Source organism: Lineus longissimus, chromosome 15 (genome assembly GCF_910592395.1).
Source record: "Lineus longissimus chromosome 15, tnLinLong1.2, whole genome shotgun sequence".
NCBI classification, from domain to species: domain Eukaryota; kingdom Metazoa; phylum Nemertea; class Pilidiophora; order Heteronemertea; family Lineidae; genus Lineus; species Lineus longissimus.
Genome location: NC_088322.1, coordinates 9,663,706 through 9,684,978, shown reverse-complemented (window position 1 = coordinate 9,684,978; position 21,273 = coordinate 9,663,706). Strand labels below are relative to the sequence as shown.

Sequence of the window (21,273 nt, the reverse complement as noted above, 5' to 3'; positions counted from 1 at the left end):
AATGAGCTGACATACACGGCAGCTCTCGCCCTCGAAAGATGGCGGACATTCCAGCCGTCATTCAATTTGGTCAAGCTCCGGCTGTAACGCCCGTGCGTGGAGCTGTTTTCAGGATGGCTGTTTGGAGAATGGGTAGACTCTCCCCAGCGCTATTTTTAGGGATGATCAGACGTTCACCAGGTGCATGCCCTATGTTATTTTCGAATCGGCCAATCACTGTGCGTATGGTAATTTGTGACGACTGGCGTCACGTCAAAATAATATGAGTGGTTGCTTGGCCCGGAAACCCACGAGTTGCTCCTGATATTGACTAAAGTCATTCAAAGGAGCAGAACCATTGTTTTATGTGAAGGAAGCACCTTACTTATCTCAACGATAGCGGTTTTACTCTGCCCCTGAGACGAGTTTAAAAACGGAGTTCCTTTTAGATTTGAACCACGGCCTGATGAATAAAGAAGACGGAAAAGGATCCGATTATACCCTCTATCGCTCGAACTAGTCTCTTCATCGGCTGAATCCGAAGATTCGATAAAAGTTCATCTTCTAGCGGCGAGATGTCGTGGCATGATCAGTCTCGCCACAGCCATTCATTATCATGTCATGCAAAGATGAAATGACTGTTCTGGTCTACGTATCCATATTCGGTTCGCCTGTGTAGTTTCTCCTTGTTCCGTGTTCCGTGTTCCGTTACCTTGCGACGCGCCACACACAGAATATGCTTTTGTTTGCCTTATTGAAAATTCCCATTGGTGTATACCCGGGAACATATGGAGACTGTGGAAATAACCCCACAAGTCAACAATCTCACAGGGGAGCAGCCAATGGAAACTAAACCTTAGATGTCCCTCTGGTAAATTTGTACTGCCGGGCCCTGGTGTACTGCGTGCAAGGTATAGTTCTTAGACAGTCGATACCTTAGTGAGTAAAAACGCAATCCTTTGTCCCCGGGACTATTTACCCAAGGACAAACTTTCCTACTACACGTCCATGCAGCTCAGAATTTTTTATTCTGTTTTGACGGAGGCAATAGGCTTCTTGACTGGCGACAGGTCCGCTGACGTCATTGGCAGAACGTTCTCGTATAAAAGGGTCCCTCGCATCAACCGACCCCAGAACCTAGATTCGTCAACAACAAATTCGGAAGGAGAAGATTACAATAGTGTTCAAAGATGTCATGTCATTCGCAACATGCAGGTTGGTTCTTTGGCGTCCCCAGGTTTTTCAATGGAGTCTGCTTTCCAAAAATACGGGCCGGGCATGAACTTGTCAATGTTGAAGAAGGGTTTTTCTCGCTGAATTTCAGCGATTATTCCCTACAGGGGGAATTCGTACGGACCCCCGCCCCGCCTTTTCCCCACGGTGGCCACCTACGAGTTCTAATGAGAGCAATATTGTCGTAGTCGGTTGAAAGAATCCTGTCAATAGGCAGGTTTCGCAAGCCTTACGAAGAGCTACGAACGACGAAGTCGGTAAATGTATTTTATTGGATTTCAAAAAAATTCTCCGATTCCTCGGACGGCTATAAATAGATGGTTTACGAGATTCGCGAAAATGAATCAGCGCAGGACTTGTTGACACCACAGACCTTCGTACCTCTTACTTCGTCCGCCCACGGATTGCGAAACCTAGCTATTTAGTCTCAACGACTGTCTGTGCATTACGACTGTAATAGTTCAAGGAGATTACGGAGAATTTGTTTCGACGACGCTTACGCAGATTCCGGTACCGACCGCTGAAGTAATATCAACCAATCAGCAGCAACGTAACAATGTCCAATCGGCGGGGGTGATACATATGTATAAATTGCGCGGTATCATATCGAATCGAGCAGACGAGAAGTAGGGACATAGAAGCTGATCAGTGCTGTGACAATAAGGTAAGGAAACCTATTAATCTTACACCCCCCCCCCCCCCTCCCATCACCACATGACAGAAACAAAATCGATCAAACATTTCTTCCGAGTCTTCTATATCCCCTTAGTTAGTGATAGGCCTACCTTTGTTTCAGACTGATAATCGTGGCATATCATCCTCACCATGCCACCAGTTTATCGGTTGAGACGGAAAAGTTACGATTTGATGATTACTTATTCTCTAACTGATACCTTTGAGACTGCAATCCTAAGTTTTATTCTCTACTCACGAGATAAACATGCATTCTTCATGAAATCATATCAAATCAACACTTTTGGTACATGTGAATGTATAACTATTTCGACGGCTGGGAAGCAAGAATACCGTACATTTCAAGTTGAGATGTGTCTATTTCCGTAAACTTCAAGTTCAGATAGTTAGTTCTTTTCGTCAACTTCAAGTCGATATAGATATCTCTTCGTCTCAAGTTGAGATTTGTTTTAACATACATGTCGATTATAGTCTTAAATAGTCATATTGATGTTCGGAACTCCGAGACGAAACAGAAAAAAAAACTTCAGTTATACACAATGCCGAAGTGCAGTTATTATGCATACAAATTTGTTTAAACTTGGTATTCATAGTATTTGTATATCAGCCTACACAACGGCAATGTTGAAATTTGTTTAAACTTGGTATTCATAGTATTTGTATATCAGTCTACACAACGGCAATGTTGAAATTTGTTTAAACTTGGTATTCATAGTATTTGTATATCAGTCTACACAACGGCAATGTTGAAATTTGTTTAAACTTGGTATTCATAGTATTTGTATATCAGTCTACACAACGGCAATGTTGAAATTTGTTTAAACTTGGTATTCATAGTATTTGTATATCAGTCTACACAACGGCAATGTTGAAAGTTATATTCGGTTCGAATCTACGTAAGTGAAATTTTTCAAATTCAATTACCAATTTCAAATGTTTACGAACGGCGTAGGCCTTTAAAGTGCTGTTCTTCTATTCTAACAGTAGAGGTACTAATCTATAATGGCTGTGTAAATGCGTATCTTGCTTTGACGTTTGGATATGTGGGCCCCTAATTTATTACCATTTGATAGGCGATCATCAGTGAGAATATTATACAAGTCAACTTGATGTAATGTTGTAATAATTACATAAGAACGGTGCTGGTGGCATTTCATCCATTAGTGTTTTCGTCATGGCTTTATCAGTTGTGTTATATTACTATATGTAAGCATTTTGATTAGAAGGCAAAAACGTGCTTCATAAGCATACGTATATACATGTACTTCGAGCATTTTAATTGAAATGACGTATGCCTTTTGAGTGGTACAATCTGTACAACCCATCATGGGTTTCGATAGCACAATTCGGCATCAACATTTCAAAACAAATGTCTAGTTCGGTTTCAATTCCTACTTTTTTTAGTTAAATACGTACATCGTAAGTTGTTACAAGTTCTTTTTTGTCGTTACAGTTTCTAAAGTTGCAATTTTGAACCTGGGTTAGGAAGTTTTTGAAAAGCACCCGAAACGTCAGCGTGAACGCCTATCCTATTGTTCGACATCGGTATCATGAGGTCGAAGAATGAGATAGGCGTTCACGTTGACGTTCCGGGGACTAATGATACACTGCGTCGCCCCGAGCGATACATTATTGACATACCCTTTTGGCACTCCAATCATCATTAACTTTCTCATCAATTAGTGAAGATATGCCTTTATGACCGATGTGATGACTTCCGCGTTACAGCAGAATCGGACAGCCATTGCGACAAGTTATAATTTGTATGAGAACATTTTATGAGAACAGTGTATTATCTCGATCGCTCGAGATGAATAACTTGATCACCCCAGATAATATCTCGATCGCCCGAGTTATTTATCTCAAGCGATCGAGATATTTTCTCATGATACCCCAGTATGTTTTGCCGGCATGTTCCTGGAAACAATTTTGATAAATATAATATTCAAAGTATGACTTCAGTCAGCGAATACCCCCCTCCCATGACGTCCAAAACAATAAACAACTCGAAATTTTAATTCCAGCCTCACCCGAAATCCACCCAATTTTCCATCTTTGTTCGTTTTAAAATGACAATAACGTGAAAAAACGAGATCCACGGGGGACGTGAATTATGCCCGGCATAATTCACGAGATCTGATGTTTTGATTGGTTGATTTATGGTGCACCACATTTCTGATTTATGCCGTGGCATAATTCTGAATTCTGTCCACTCGCGCCAACCATACAGCTAAAACTGGCTTGATTTTTTTCAATTAACCAGTCGCGACTGATTCCATAATCCAATGGGATCAAATAAAATTTTGGCAACCGTACAAAAGTTTTCAGTAAAAAAATCTGAGAAATTGTTTATTTATTGGGCGATCGAGTTATTTATCTCGAGCGAATAAGTCAATCGATCGAGATATTTCCTGAAAAAAAATTTCATGTTGAAAAAAAATCATGTGATGTCCTTTCCAAGCCACTGTAGTATTGTTCCACTCCACTCTTAAAATTAATTAGTGAAAATGTTAAAAAACTAGACTGAGAAATTTGCTTACCAGCAAATTTGATGGGCCCAAGGATTGTAGAGGAAGCAGTGGTACCTGATGATGTATCCATATGCGTAGAGGGGGAGGGGGTTATGACGAGAGTGGAGAAATTACTATGTCCGGAAATAGATCATCCGACAATCGAAAGTATATAACTTTTACGAAGGTTTCTCACCCAGGCAAAACAGATTCCTTCTACTTTTTTCATTTTTATAGTTACTTCGCCGGATGTACTAGGCCTATACTATAAAAATGCACTAACGTTAGAAACCCAAAAACACTACTCGTTACAAGCGTCAGGCGACCAAACACATTGATGTGAGGACTACTAGGACTACAGGGAGTCTCATACGCCCTAGTGAGTCGATCGGGAACCAATCAATCAATTGTCTGCTCGTGGTTTCAAATGCGCATGCGTGAACCGAGTAAGCCGAGTTATAAGCCGAGTTAACTGTTTTATATGAGAATGCCAACACTCGGGTTTAAGTGATGTCATCGAATCGAACTCGTGTTACGTGACGTCACCAGAATCGCTTTCGAGATTTTCAAACAAGAAAATCGGAGCAAAAAAACGCTTCAAAGTCATCGAAATGATCCGAATTTTGAAAAGTCTTTTGCGACGTACACTAGATGGGATAATGTTTGGTGGTATAGGGGTGATAGATTTTTGGTTTATTTCGCTGTTTTGGAGAACACTCGCAATGATGTTTGTAAAATGTGAACAGAAAGAAAGAAAGAAAGAAAGAAACCAGAACATGAGTGATCTCAATATGGACACCAGACTGTGAGTCTGGTGCCCATAAAAATAAGGTCGTGAATATACTCCATTGTTTAGGACAGCCTGGACAATTGAAACAACTGCGGTTAGTCCCACCAGTTTCATTACGTTGGCTGTATTATTCTATCATTGTGATAACAAAAAGAAGGAAAAAAGTTGTAATAGGTGCTTTTCACTCTTAAAATCAGTGAAAATAACTATTGTCTAGAGATTTTTTATACAATTCTGGTAGTTCCTATTCTTCTGTGAAATTACCTTTGTAGTTGTTTTTGAATATCGAAATACATGTAGTTATTATTAACCATTTTAATGGTTATTTTTTACTGCTTTTTTGATAGAACAACTTATTAATGGTGAGTTGCTCTACTATTTTGACTGATTTCACAGCTGGTGAAGTAGAGACAACAGTTTAGTTGTTTAACTAATAACTTTTAAAAGTGCACAGCAAAACATAATGCATCGATGTAATCGGGACATGTTCATTTGAGTCTTTAGTCAACACGGTAATGAGAGCATATCCGTATTCGATGGTGTTATGCTGAAGTGGAACAAAATGTGGATTTACAATGATGATGCATATAACAACATTGGTGATCCCTCCAGGAAACGAATGTCCACATCAAATGCCTCTTCTATAAACAAGGATGGCTAACCTATCATTTGAAGCGCGTTGGTTTTGGAAATCGATAGGTATATGCCAACATGTTTCTTTACCTTTCCTGACACACAGAATTTTGTTATGTTCTGTAAAAAAATTATCTGATGAGCGGAATATGATCATAATAATAGAAGCGGTATCCCCGGCGTTGACGGCATATCCTAAAGCTGTCATTGTGCTTTTCACCCGGGCATATGGGTCAATGATGTAAAGCGCATGTGAGATCATTACGACCTGGAACGTGCGCTATACAATTGCATATTTACATTACATTGCGTAACATGGTTAGTAAAAGAAATACGTGTATATTTTTGATATTTTTTTGTATTTGAGCCAATTTTAGCAAACCTAATGGTATACCCGAGTTACATATAAAGCAACTAATCCAACTGTGTTTTTCTCTGAGGTTTCTTTTTTGGCTTCATGGTGATCGAATAATACGGCTAATGTTAGTAATGAAATTGTGCATGATCCGGCAAACCGCAGTTGTTTACATTGTTCGGGCTGTCCTCTCAATAGAGCATACCCACAACTTCCCACTGTTCAACCATACGTGAGGTATAACAAAATGGATAAATTGCTTCAAAATGATCACTTAAGGCCCCTTGGCTCTAGAAAAACTGGGAAATAGCATTTTTATGACAATGACGTTTTCTGTCTAAATGGTTATGAGACTGCTCTTCGGGGATAGGGTAATGATGCCGCTGCTTTTGACAGCACTGTCTAAAACGCCCGAGAGAGCGTTCTTTTTGAAGGGTATCGTGGAGAAAATTCACCTGCTGTCGATTTAAAGTGGAAGAAATGATTTAGTCTCACCATGATTCCTATCCCTTTGGTTCTTTTTGAAAGGAGCAACTGTTGTTGCTGATGTTAAGAAATCTCTGCCATTGAATCATTGGCTTACCTGTCGTCGCTCAAAGGAGCAACTGTTGTTGCTGATGTTAAGAAATCTCTGCCATTGAATCATTGGCTTACCTGTCGTCGCTCAAAGGAGCAACTGTTGTTGCTGATGTTAAGAAATCTCTGCCATTGAATCATTGGCTTACCTATCGGCGCTCAAAGGAACAACTGTTGTTGCTGATGTTAAGAAATCTCTGCCGTTGAACCGTTGCTGATGTTAAGAAATCTCTGCCGTTGAACCATTGCCTTATCTAATGTTCCTCAAAGGAGCAACTGTCGTTGCTGCTCTTAAGAAATCTCTGCCGTCGAACCATTGGCTTACCTGACGTCTACGAAAGAGGTAAACAGCAGGACTGGTTAGTTTTACAGTTAGAATTACGGGCATATATCCCAATTTTCAATCGCAAGGACACTGTGGTACCCAAAAATATGTTGTTGTTATGAATAAAGGAGGATTGAAATTCCGCAATTTGAAATAGCCATTTTTATTACGCGCTTTGGAGGCTCTACGAGACTATATATTGCAATGTCGTTCGTTGAAGCAGTGAAAGAATCGCGTCTTGTTTCTAAGTTTAAACTGCACGGGAAAAAGATCTATGCTTGCAATTTCTGTAGTGTTAAACCCTTTTGCTCATTTTCGTCGCAGATTTCGTCCTCTTAGAATTTATAAAAACGCACTATGACTTTGTTGCGTTTGGTTAAAAACTAATTTACAAACTTGAAGTGTCACCACGTCACAACTAGGCTCCAGCCATTTAGAAGCTGGTCAGATATGCCTTGATTAGAAATCTGAGAATTTAAGAGGATAGGAACAAAGACAAGAAAACGAGGGCGTTATGAGAAAACACGAGAAATTGCAATTATTTCTAAGTCTTCGACCGCTTGTAACCAGAAACTCTATAAGTGGGTTTTTAACGGGAAACACGATTTACGGTATGTTTTCTATAATTGTGTTTGATGTAAAATCACCAAACGAAAGACTAATGGTCACAATCGTTAAGAAATTGATTTTAGACCAAGAGTTACACTGGACGCACCTTTGGTCTAAAGTGCTGGTGATATCCAAGGTGGCAACCAAGCGCTTTTCTGCAACTCCGTTACGCCATTCACGCCATTCTTTATTCTACATTGCACTATCAACAATGATTGTGGAAACGCCAAAAAGGTACCAGGCCAAAGTTTTATTCCATTGAAATAAGTTCGAACATGTTGAAAGAGATGCGATTAAGCTTAAAATTATGAAACAAAATTAGTAGAAGTCTCGAAGTACGCAAAGGTAGAATTTTATGTTTTACTGTTGAACCTTTACGAGTCTGGTTATTTTATGGTTAAACCTTAAAGAGTATGCCACGTGTCTGCACTGGCGTACACCGGCAGAGAACTTACCCACAACCGCGTGGGATCAGACAGTTATAATCTAATCAATTTAAACTCCGACGGTTCAACAAACATTGACAATTTCCACCAGAGCAGAAAATCAACTAAATTTCAAGTTAAGCAAATAGACTAAACGTTTAGCCTATGTTTTGAATAACGTTGCTCGCTCACCGAACGAATCGGTCACTCTAGATAGCCTCTGACAAGACTGTGCATTACATGTACAAAACCATCGACAACTGCTTATACATTTCGTTTCTAAAACTTAATGCTAAAAAAGACAAATTTGAATGATTTGATTATGAAGAATGTCCCAACGAAGCAAGATTGAAAAATGCAGATTTGCCAAAACGGCACTAATTTGTACGTACTCCTTCTTTGAGATGATGTCAAGGAGGACGATGGCAGTGAGTCACTTCCGGGTGGAGGCGAGTACTTCGAAATGTACGACCTCGTACAAAGGAGCGCTGCAGTCGTGGGTTTTTTTATACGCAGCAGCCAATATTGACAATCCTGCTGAAAATTATAAAGAAAGCAACTTGATTTCTCTACGGGAAAATCTAAGATGCATGGAGTTTTTAATAGCGCAATGAGGCAATGTCGCCAATTAACACGTGTTCTGCGCTATTGTCGGCAAATAACTTTGGAGCGACCTTTTTTTATCTCCTAGCAACAACGAACGATGTAACTCAGAGACGGACATTGCGAAATGTAGGCCAAAAATGCAAGCATCGTGTACAAGTAGTGATGTACACGATAATGCATAGGGAAGGGCGGCCATTTTGAATGGTGTCCTTCATACGAGATTTTCTTACTTTCAAGTCCTATAAACAATACATGCACGATATTTGTTAACTTTTTCAGACAATCTAAGAAACAAAGATGGCTTCTCTGCAGAAGTACTTCCTGGCAACGATATTCCTCGTTGTGTTGCTAAGTGACGTCATGCTCGTATCAAGTTTACCCGTCGACCAAGAATTAGGTAAGGACTCGATCTTCTAATTGCCTTAATCGTGATCTCACCATTTACTGTAGATTGGTCATATCCTCCCACTTTTGGAAAAATCAAACTAGCCCTCTTACGGAAGCTTGAAAACTAATCTGAGACAGGAAATTCATCAATGAGTCTTTGGCTTGCGATTGAGATAGGGATATCGCGGTAAAGGTATGATCATCGTTATTTTTTTGTAGCTGCTTGTCTAACTGGAAATAACTCATTAGCAGCAGCCATGCAGATCACGATTCGGCTTTTCATTCGCAAGTCGATCTGCGAGGCTGGTGGTGACTTGAAATTAGACGGACTACACCCTTTCGCAGCGCCAACGAAAAGCCAGGACCGCAGTAGATCGTTGTGTTTTAGCTTCCAATAGAGACACCACTACACCAAATTGTTGTCACTTTCTCATAGCCGCCTTTCAAAGTCGTTAACATTAAACATTCAAGAACTTGTTTACATTCTTGCAAACTAATAGAACCAATCAACACGATGCATGTGCCATCAGAACCCGAGACAGATTGACAACTTCGTTGGTCCTTCAAGTTTGGCTATACAATTGAAAACTCCAAGACCAATGATTCGGGACATGCGAACTTAATAAATGTAATAAGGGTATTTTAAAAACAAACTGTCCATTTCTCTTTCAAATCTCGTCAAATCCTAATTTGCAAATGTTTAAAATGCATCTGAGCCTTTTATGGGCAGAAGGTGCGGAATTTTTACGTTTCTGATGCGCCGCATTAATTTATCATTTGTTTGTTTGAAATAAAAGCTAAATAATGACACTTGAAATTATTCAAATTTCAGTGATGTCAGTTAAATTCAAATTCCGTGTGATGTGCAACAAATTCGTAATCTCTGGTGGATCGTACAATTCATTGAAACGGGTTTTACAGATGTGCACTGTGCCACGGAGTCCGGCTTCAAAACCATTGCTTTGAGGCCAGGTTTGTTGTTTACCTGTGTCCCGCTGGTAACTGGAATTAAATATGGCCCACATTGTAATTGGAAATTTCAAATTTCGGAAGCCTTCGACCAATCAAAAGCCTTGAAACATCTGACGTTTCATGAACTCCTCGTTACTGCATCAGTGCTGCAATGTAGTTCAAATTTATTTTTGCTCTCCTGTAAAATTGAAAAAAAATCAACTACGAGATAGTGTAACACCGACATTTTCCCCCTTCCCCTTTCCCCCTTCCCCCCTCCCCCAATTTCAAATTCTGAACCAACGAACCACTCCCCGTAGTCACAGTGTAGGCTAAAAAAATGTTAACTTCAGCAAAATGTAAGCTTATTGCGTTCTACGAAAGGGGCGGATACAGCGTTTTTTTTAGATATTTGTTTACGTTACGAACAAGGGATATATAACGAAGGAAACCTTTTAAACGAGGTCCATGGTCTCAATCGGGTGAACCCAATAAAGATCCAGGAAAATAGTCGTCAAAATTGGCTACGCGACCATTTTACACGTGACCATGGTGACGTCATGAAGCGACTATTGGCTAAATTAATATTACAGGAGAACAACAAAGAATGTATCTTTTCGGACGAAAACAAGTTAAAAAGACGCCGCGAAGCTAAACTTTTGTCTTGAATGTATGTGCCGTAAGCTACAAATTAATTTGCTACATTCACCTTGAGAAAAAAACGAAGTAGACAGACAAATGAGATGATCAAAACAGATAAGGAGCACAATTGCGCACCCTCCTAATGATAAGGTCTTGTTCTAGAATTACTCCAATGATTATTTGATGAATTGGAATTGCTCGTTAATATGTATGAAATAGTAGATACTGCATTTAATAGCTCCACCCAACGCATTTACTCGAAGCCGATCCACCGTCGTTGTGCGTATATCCATCCTTCACCGCCAATAGCCCCCCCCCCCCCCGATCTGCCGTCAGAAGGGCTGTTACATTATCGGTAGCCTCCCTGCAGTCCCTTCCTTTCCCACGCGTCCATGTCGCGACAACACTAACAATACACTCACTCCTGAGGTTGGCACTGTCAACTATCGATTCAGGCTGTCATTCACTTAATACTTTGTGTCGAGCAATTTGATTGGCCACCCGTTTATGATGGTGCGTCCGACGGATTTCCTGGTCCTTGATGTCGGCGGTGAAAGGAGGAGACTTTAGGACTGATATTCACCGCACATAAGTCGGCATGATTTACTCTTAATATGATGAAGACGATGATGATAATGATGACGACGATGTGCGCCCTTGTTTGCGGTGAGACCTTCTTGACCATTGAGTTCGGCGTTGACCTTGGAAAATGATATCTATCGATTCCCCTAGTTGATTATAGTCATCCAGTGGATCCAATCCACCGGCATTGATCAGCTACTAATTTGAGGACCAATGTACGAAAGTAGCGTCCAACACGCTCGTACCTCAAGAGAGATTATGTGTAGCGAATGTCATTGGCTAAGAGAGGTGATGTGAGAGGGAGCCATGCTTCACACTAATTGGCTCTACTAGAGCTAAATCTACTGAAACTGGTCGAAATTTAGTCTAATTTTCTTCTTCTTTCATTTTTTCTTCCCCCCTTTCTTCTTTTTTCTATATTAGTATGTCCTTTTTATAATAACCGAATCGATTTTTTCATCCTTTGATTCGAAAGAAAATTCAATCAGTTTTCGAAATATTAATACCAGTCTTTTTCAGCCAGTGTGAAGTTTTAACCAATTAAATACCTTCACTACGAAAACCCTTTATATCTATTATGCATATTTCTTTGGATTTTTTAGCCATACCTGCACCTCACACGATGTGTCACATGACGCGTCACGTGATTTTCCAAATTGGCTTTGCTCCGACAAAGGTCATCGTCTCTCATTAGGCAGTGTTGATCGATACAAAAAGTTATTTCGGTTTGCTCATGGCAAAAAGCTTCAATGTCATCATCAGATTGAATGCGCAACAGCGCTTTTTCTTCTACACTCAATCAAATTTAGTCAAAGGTCGCAACAGGCAATTTTTTTTTCTGAGAATCGATCTGTTTTGACCTCCGGTTTGCTGGCCTTCACCAAACCACTGCTGCAGCGTCGTTCCTGTCATGGAATATCTCCGTCTGCGGAAAGACCAACTATCCGAATATTACTAGCTTTTGTAGTGTGGTGTGTGGTTTACTAGGCTGACTAGTGCCTATTTTCTAAAACTGCAGCTTGGATACATGGCAACACGTTACTCATATTTTCTTATCTCCATGTATTACCTCCAACATTTATATGTACAAATAAAAATATACTAAAAGAAAATCCAGTAACTGATGTTCCTCGCCACAAGTCACAGTTTTATTTATATTGTTTTCGTTTTGATTACCGTACCGAATTACTATAACGAATTCAACATCATGATGTTGAACTTAATAACATTCTGAATAAACTGTAATCTCTCTGCAGTGAGTTTCTACACAAAGGTCGAAGGACTCTTTGACTTCTAAAACTCGAATCCAGTATTAGAGGACACAATGATCAGATGAATGGCACATCTCAAATATCATGATGTTGGTAATCGTCAAAACATTGTATACTTGTAATAGGGAAGCCGTCTGTGTTACCAATCCCATTGTAGAGGCATTGGCACATGGTTTGCGATAAAGCCAGGCACTGAACTGAAGGCGGGCACGGGAGTATGAATTTGAGCCATGATTATCAAGGGCAGTTCTGCAGAGTAAGGATCGTGAAGGGAATGACATTTTTTGCCTAAAATTCATTTCAGGTCTGAACATGACTAGATGTCAAATGCCAGAAGAAAAAATTTTTGACATTCAGGAACATAACATTTCTCAAAAGAGTCAAATAATCTGAAAGCTCCCCATAAACGAGCGAATTTTCTCGCAACAACTTGCAATCATAATTGCATGCGACAAAATTCTCTCGTTTGTGGGTGTAATCGCAGGAGCCTGTCACACGAATCAGTGATCGCTTGCGACCTGCAATCAATATAAAACTCAGCGATCACCGTTTTTTCCCGCGATCTTTTTATCACTTATTGCAGTGATAACTGTCGCAGGCCACAGCGATTAACGCTCGCAGTACGTAAATCCGTATGTGCATCGTCTATCTCAGACTGGTACCATTTCCTTATCCGTTTGTTCAAATATTTGAAAATGTATCCTGAATTCGTAAATTTTCAGTTACACTAATGGCATAGGCCCTAAACATTCCCCTCCCCTTGTAATCAGGCCGTAAATCACATGCTGTATCTGAAACTTTCTATGGTTGAACAAGGACCAGATCATTAGGAGAACATCATTTGATACAGGTTTCTCTGTGTGTCTAATTAGCGATTCCTACTAATTAAGCGTTTGTAACTCTCATTGGTGTAAGTGTGGCCGTGCATATTTCTATACGAGCGTTCCTGCCGCCTCACCCGAAGTAATGGAGGGAAGCCCATAATGATAAGTATCTTGCCTTTTCTCACAGATGAAGGTGTTACAGAGATTTTCTAAAAAGTTATTATAAGAAATCTAGATAAGATTTTTCTAAAGATGTCCTCCGTAAAATCTTTTCTGCGTGTGCAAAATTTCCCATGTATTCAAGGTGCATGTAGTATAGCTTGGGGGCTATAGCCAGGAGCTACATGTAGTGGCCGAATTGGAAGTATCCAGCCGATCTGCACAGCTAGGAAACTACTTCTCGTGTGACCTTTAGTGACAACAGTATTCCTCCTACAAGGGTGAGCAGTGCGACTTCCTGAGATAGAATAGAGACACCTTTCGGTGACTTCTTAAAACTTTGTTCGAATGCCTCCAACCTTCAGTCTCCCTTTAAGATTAATATTGTATGATAGAATCACTATTAGACCGTATCAGGGATCGACTAGGCGTGTGAAAGAAAAGCGTGACTGGTTTGTTGATGAGCTGTACCTTCTAATTAAGAGAATGCCACTTTCACTTGTGTACGTGTGGCTGCGCATAAAACTTAAATTGCACGCAGTCACGTAGTCGTGACCTTCACGCATCCCCTCACTACTTCGTGTTGACATGAAGCAGTGAAAGATCAATTTTGATTAGACTTTCCAAGACCTTCTCTTCAAGAATTTTCAGTGAAGATGATCCCAATCACATTGATAAAGTGAGGATTCAGAAAACAGCTGAAGAATGTGTTCGAAGGCAAATAAACCTAACTAGCGCTTGGACGCAGAAACGCTGATCCCGGCTTTGGAGGCCACGAGAAATTCAGCCTGGTGAATAACTTATTAAAGTGCAGAGAGCACGTTCGGGAAGAAGAAGAAGAAAAAAGAAAGAAAGAAAGAATTGTAGTAAAACCAAATGGAAATTCGGGCCATTTTAAAGGCACAGACTGAAACACATTCTTCTCACGTTGTCTCGTCGGTAGGCTACATGTGATGACGAAATAGGAGATACATTTGTAATTTCCTCTTGTTCTCCTCCTTCATGCATGAGATGAAGTAATTGCAATCCAATATTTAAAACGGGTGCCTTGACATGATGAAGTGAAAGTTTTAACTTACAGTTTCTGAAGTTGAAATAATAAAGATGAAAAACATCTTCAAAATCATTGTCAGTTCACGACCGACTGAGTTACCGATGGCAGTGTTATCAAGCTGTCGGCTGCCAAGTCACCTTCCAATCCACGGATTCATGTAGTAGCTTCCACTAAACAAATCAAAATCTGACTGAATTATTAGGCTACTCTGATTTCAATCCCGGAGTGAGCCCTTCGTGTAGCGATTATCTCTGTGCTGATTGATGCATTGTCAACCCGCTGCGCGGAGGCGAGGAACGGCATCATGACCTCATTGAGTCTTTCTCGAATATCCTGATACAACGATGACGCCGTCACTGACTGTTAGCTTTCTGCTATCGTCAGACGTTTCAGTCTGAACTTGGGAGCACGCAAAAGAGGCGTCGAATCTTTCCCAGCCAGGAGTCGTGCGTGCTGAAAATACCGAATAACGAGTTTTTCTACTAATTAAGAGTTGAAACGATATTGGAAAAAAGCCAAACGTCAGAAGAAAAAAATGTCACTAATGAAACAGGGGAAGAGGCACATTTAAGAAATATTCCACCTCGTCATTTATATTCTACGGCATTGACTTGTTCATCCTCCCTGTGCTTGACCGAAACTCTAGTTATTGATGATGTCGTTCCGTCCCTGCTTGAATTGGCCGACAATGCTTCCGATTGCCTCGACAAGACAATTTACTCACTGTTCCGAAAATAGGCCTGAGACTTTTTACGCCTTCCCCGTTTTCCTTCTATCCAACATGTCAAAGCGCCCTATTTAAGTCACGTGATATGTGGTCTTGTGACACTGTCTCGAAGGACGCGACCAATCATAATTTGTGGCACTTCAACAGTTGCGGGCGGATTCTATGTACCTCCAGATGGTTGGCACCGGTATGAATATCTCATGGCTAGATTTAAATATATTCAAATTTTTGAATCGTTGGTCGGTGAATCCTGTTTCACCTATCTAAAATAGCCACCACTGGCAGAACTGACAGAAAATTGTTTGGAGCTTACCAAAGAGGCGTTGCGATCTCACAGTCATGCCAAAATACACTCGTAGTCGTTCTTCGGCTTTGTCATCATTTAATTAAAGAAAATTCACTCCATTGATGGCATCGATTCGTAGTCGTTAATTAAAGAAATGTCACTCTATTGAATTTCACAACGTTTCATCACCATCTTGTCGAACCTTTGTTGATGGCCGATGTGCCGTGAGGCATTAACAAGGCATTTTCGGTAAAGTAAAGTTATAAGGTCAAAAAGGGCTTATCTTTTGACCTGGTATTTCTAATCCTGGGTCGTACTAATTACCGACAACTTTAGAATTTACCGACAGACGCAGAAGTCTAAAATTTGTGTCAAACGCTATTGGGATCAATATAAGCAGAGATATCTGTTCTGTTATCCTTTCTTTCATAAGATGAAAATTAAAGGTACATTTATTTGAGGTGAAAAAAAAGTGAGAATAAGAGTTTGATGTGTACTGCCAGCTGTTTTCTGCCTGTGAAGAGGTATACTTGTACCATTTTACCTTACATATTTAGAAGAAACGTGCTCCTTTCAGAACTATACCAAATTCATCGCACGTGTCAGATGTGACGTTTGGTAGACGGAATTTATGATCATCCTTAAAAGACTTCAAGGAGGTTTGCTTGTTCCACTCTGAGTTTCATTCTGACTTTGACCTATATTTATGTACTTTAAAACATGATTATAATGTATCTTATACAAACATCGCCATGCACATCCTCATCATTTTAAAGAAATGATATATACTGCGTAGGCAACCCATCCTGTTGTACATACAAGATTCAGGATGATGTTTGGACTCCGTTTTACAATAATGGAGACTATGAACATTAACGACCAACCATGCCAACGTCACGCGAGCAATTATAAACAGAATGTTGACCCTATCGACCACAGATAATTTCAAAGTAAAATTTTCTTTGGTTGAATATCTAGAAGGAGAACACGACATCTCAATTTCATATAAAGGTATCTTAAGTGCACTTTGATATCTTCATTTTCGTCCAAACCTATGGTTGAAGCATCATGCGAAGCGAAACAATAACTTCAAAAGGTAAAGGCATCTCTCTGAAACGTACACAAAGACACCAACAGAAAGAAAAAAGAGCTGGCACGCCTGCCATTTTGGATTGGCCACGTGACCACGAAACGATGAAATTTCATTTTTGGATTTTAACTGCAGTATGCTCAGAATATTGTTTACTCTCATGATCATTCTGTACGTGTATACGCACGAAAGGTATCAAATAATGGGATGGATATCGATAAGCTTTTGAGAACTATTTTTTGCGCACGATACAGATATGCAAATGGATTGACCTAGGGTCAGTGAGAGTTTAATCCGCTATTCAACATGGCCGCCACCATTGGGCCGCCATTGTTTTGCTGTATATTTTAACAGGGATATTTCCGGTTTTATTTCAATTGGTGCAGGTAGAGGGTGGATCTTATTGTCATGGTGATCGTCACGTTAAATGGACCAACGATGACAATATTAGATTCTCTCTAACGACTCGGGAGGGACGGCGGTTTGCATCACCATAATGAAATTCCTCGCTTCTGAGTCTGCTGTCCCTTTCTGCTTCCACTTCCGCTTGTCTCCCGGACTAATCAACCGATATATCCAAACTTCCGGCAGATGTTGTCTGAAACCCGCGGGATAGCTATTTATGTTACTGGAAGAAAGTCGCGCATTCCTAGGGCGGGCACATTCACAGACCGATCATTTTATCCGCATGCAGTGGGCCTGCGATTGCCCTTTTTCGTATGCCTGAAATTTTACTTCCTCGCGATCAGATCAACGCAAAGCCAGCCAAAGGTATTTTGAATTCTCGGTGATCGCCGGCTGCGCTCGAATATCAAATGATGGTGGTCGTTAATTAGCTCAGAATCGAAACCACACTCCGCCCTTGGTCATGAACTACACCGGAAACCAACAATTTCAATTAGAGTCCCATAAGGAAAGACCAAACTCGTTTGCCAATAAAGGTTGAATTGCCTGTGACAGCACTATCATACGTGTACCAGATGATGATGATCAGCGTTTGATAATGAACGCTACGCTCCTAATTAGTGGTAGTCCTATCCCCACATTTATGCTGGCATTTAAAGGGGAAGTTATTTGGGTTGAATTTGTCCTTTCACAACGCAAGCGATTTTTGTATTGTTCGGGTGCAGTCCGACGTGCCGTTATATTAAAGCACTGCAAGTGAGGCCCATAACTGGCTTCAGATTGTCTGTTTTTACCAACGCACATGATTTTTTTAGATAAATTGTCACGAGCTTTCAATAAGAACTTCCTTTTTTCTGATACTTACCGTATCATTCTCTTCTTCTACCACCTTCGCCAAACCCGCATCTAAAAAAATATACAAGTACATGCTATATTTTCATCGACCTGAGACCATTGCAGCGATTACATCAAAACCGACACAAGATGACATCATGCCCATCGGACATGTTGGTTTCGCCAGAGTTTTTCAATAATTGTTTTGAAAGGCTCTGGCGTCGCCAACCGATTGTCTATCCAAACTCGAAACGGCGTCGACCGATCGCGACCACGCATAATTATCTCATGTTTTATGTAAAAATGGTCTTACGTCGGTAAAAAAAAGAGTACATCGTCGATTTACACCCGCCGCCGTTATTGGGACAAACGTAAATGTAGAGCGATTTAAAAATACACGCTAAGGACAAGCTTCCGTCTTAAGGCCTGTGTACACTAGCAAAATATCAGCAACATTTTTACAACATTTCCGGTTGCAACAAATGTTGCAAAAATGTTGCATAGTGTGTACAGAGCAAAACGCGTCTTACAACATGTTGTAAAATTGTTGTAAAAATGTTGCCAATTAAATGCAATGCAATTCTTTGTTGCATGTTGTAAAAATGTTGCAAACTCTTCAGCCAATCAGAAATATGATTTGCATCATGTGATCTACCTGAGGTCATGTGACTTGAACAAGCAGCTGGTATGACAACTCTCAAGAGAGTATCTTACTTCGTAATGGGTGGTGAAACCTTTTCAAGAAGTTCTTCCAATGCAGTTTCATCCATTCGCAGGAAGTTTTTGTATGATGGCTTGTCAGTCAGCCGCAACTCCTTTAACAGGCAGTGATATGCCCCATGATCCACCCTCATTTTGATCCAGGGCCTGGTCCATACTCTCTTTGGTTTATTTCGCCGCCTGGTCATGCAGGCGCAGTGAACACCAAATTGCCACGTCAACATCATTTATGTATGATATGAAATAACCAGGTTATCAGCAGTCAGGTTGAGAAAAGATATCAACGCTATCGTCTTTTACACAGACAGGACGTTGGCCCTCATTCTTTTTCTTTTTCCAGATGGCGCTGTTCAAATCTAGGAGTAGTTCTCAAATTGCCAAAAGGGGGATTCTTTGCATGCTTCTTATGTCTGCATGTCTTTTCGTTGCAGACATGGAGCAATTATTGGAGCGTGCAGCCATGTTGTCGAAGAGGAATGACCGTTGTCTGGATAGAATCTGTCGCGTCAGGCAACTCTTCGGCGTCAATCCATCAATCGGGAGACGACGAAAGTGATCTGTTCGCCTGAGCAACGCCTTCTAGTGTCGCAATATAATCACGTGATGTCATTCTAACGAGTGAGATTTAGTGACAAGATGCGATCACCTGGTATACGTCTGATCACATGGTGTTCAATTTGTGACGTTAATCTGGTGCGGCGACAACGACAACATCTCTGACCTTGCATGGCGCAATTTCGACATTATTGTCATTTTTATTTTTATAGTTTCGTACCTCCCCGCTAGGCGACGCTGTTTAGTTTTCAAGGTCACATTTTCTATCGTTCCAGCAGAAGCAGAAGAGTTGCAAGAAGCTCTCGATTCAATGAAACGAACGAGGAGGCACCGATGCGGACCAAGATGCCAACGATACCGCAATATCCTTTCAGTCAACCCATCAATCGGAAAACGAAATTTATTACGTAGTACGCAATAGGTGATGACTTCGGCAAAAATGTTATATCTTTAAAGTGGCTCTGATTGAACTCAGTTTTTATATTTTGATACGTATGATTGATCTGTTTCGAGCTTCCATGCATTCTTAAGGACGGGGCGACTGATTTCGACTGAATACACGATCTGTATGATGAGTTCCTGTAATATCAATTTATGAGACAAGACCACCATTGAATATTCATAGGTTGGAGGGTCCAGACCTATCAATTAGGCGCGAGTATGTTTTTAACTGTCAAGTGCATATTTGGAGAGGTATTGGAAAGCTATTTGCCGGGACAAGTCTACAGATGACAAGAAATCATTTGATGAACAAATTAATTCTGAATTTTGCTCATTTGGCAGTAGGGGGTGTTTTTAAAGATTTTTCTACCAGTTTGTTAAAAGAGTGGAAATATCAACGTCTCTCCAATTTGCCCGATTATCTAAAAATGCCCGTGGTCAATACCGGTTTAAATTATACCAGTTACTTCCCGACTGTCCTGAACATCATATCCAAATTTCAGATTCACAACCCACGCAGTAATTGATGCAATCCGGTCAAACATTGACAACTTTTGCTAAAAGGCTTTAAAATTCTATGGTGGTCTTGTCTCTTATCAACAGCCTGTTTCATTTCGTTTTCAATATGGCCCCTTTCGCTCAAAATGGCGCCCACAATTATTCGTCATGTTCCCAGTTATAGCCCCTTACCCGGCTTTACCGCTTTGTAGTTATTTATGAAAGAAAGTTGCATGGTGGATTTCTGAATATTGTTGACTTGATGATAACCTTGTATATAATATACTTGTACAATGAGCAAAATGTGTGTATTCCAAAAAGAGACTGCACCGATTAGGATTAAGCTCCTCTAGGTAGATTGGTTCAAACTGCCAAACACTTTGGAAACGAACCGCTTTACCATCTTAATTTGCTACAATGGATTTCAACATTCTTGAGATCACTCTCAAACATATTCTGTTAAATTTCTGGGTTTGTTCGTCGATGAGCGTGACTATGTCATTTAATAAGGTTGTTTTTTTTCTTATGTTGACGTTTTAGAACAAGTTAACTAATCTATAGCTCCACAGTTTCCGACCAGAAAAACATCGGTCGGGAATCATCGGCAAAACTCGTTCTCTCCATTGTGAATTCGGCGATCTTCGGATTACATTCGACTCCAAAATGCAGTATGATAATTGATTTGTTTGTCGTTGTACCAAAATTATGACAATTAAAGGATTTTCTTTACGCTAACATTTTTCGTGTTTGTTTACTTCTGTTGTTCATCCACCATCATACTTCGGTGTGAAAGGAAATGCATTCCCTATCGAGAATTAGTCCCACACTATTTTCCTACAGGGATTTCTAGCTTAAGAAACCAAAGTCATAGATTTCGAACTTACAAATGACTTAGACCTACTGTACTTGACATGTATACTAGTATACTACCCGTTACCTCTATCTAGAGCATATGTCATACACAGTCGTAATCCACATTCTAAAGGCTTGCGCTGCTGCCTATTCTATCGTCTAGACGACAGCTGCAAGGACTTCAGCTTTTTTATACGGTTCTGCAACGGGGTCTACAAACAAGGTCATCGCGTGTCTTTATCGATCCCATCTTAAGGCCTG

General features: G+C 40.3%; 1 long non-coding RNA gene across 1 annotated transcript; it reads left to right on the top strand.

Annotated features, from left to right (window-relative positions):
- Positions 1 to 1,772: 1,772 nt before the first annotated feature.
- Positions 1,773 to 20,895, top strand: LOC135499623 (uncharacterized). Its single transcript, XR_010449316.1, has 3 exons — positions 1,773 to 1,876; positions 9,014 to 9,131; positions 19,098 to 20,895. It is a non-coding gene; the product is annotated as an uncharacterized LOC135499623 (long non-coding RNA).
- Positions 20,896 to 21,273: the final 378 nt, after the last annotated feature.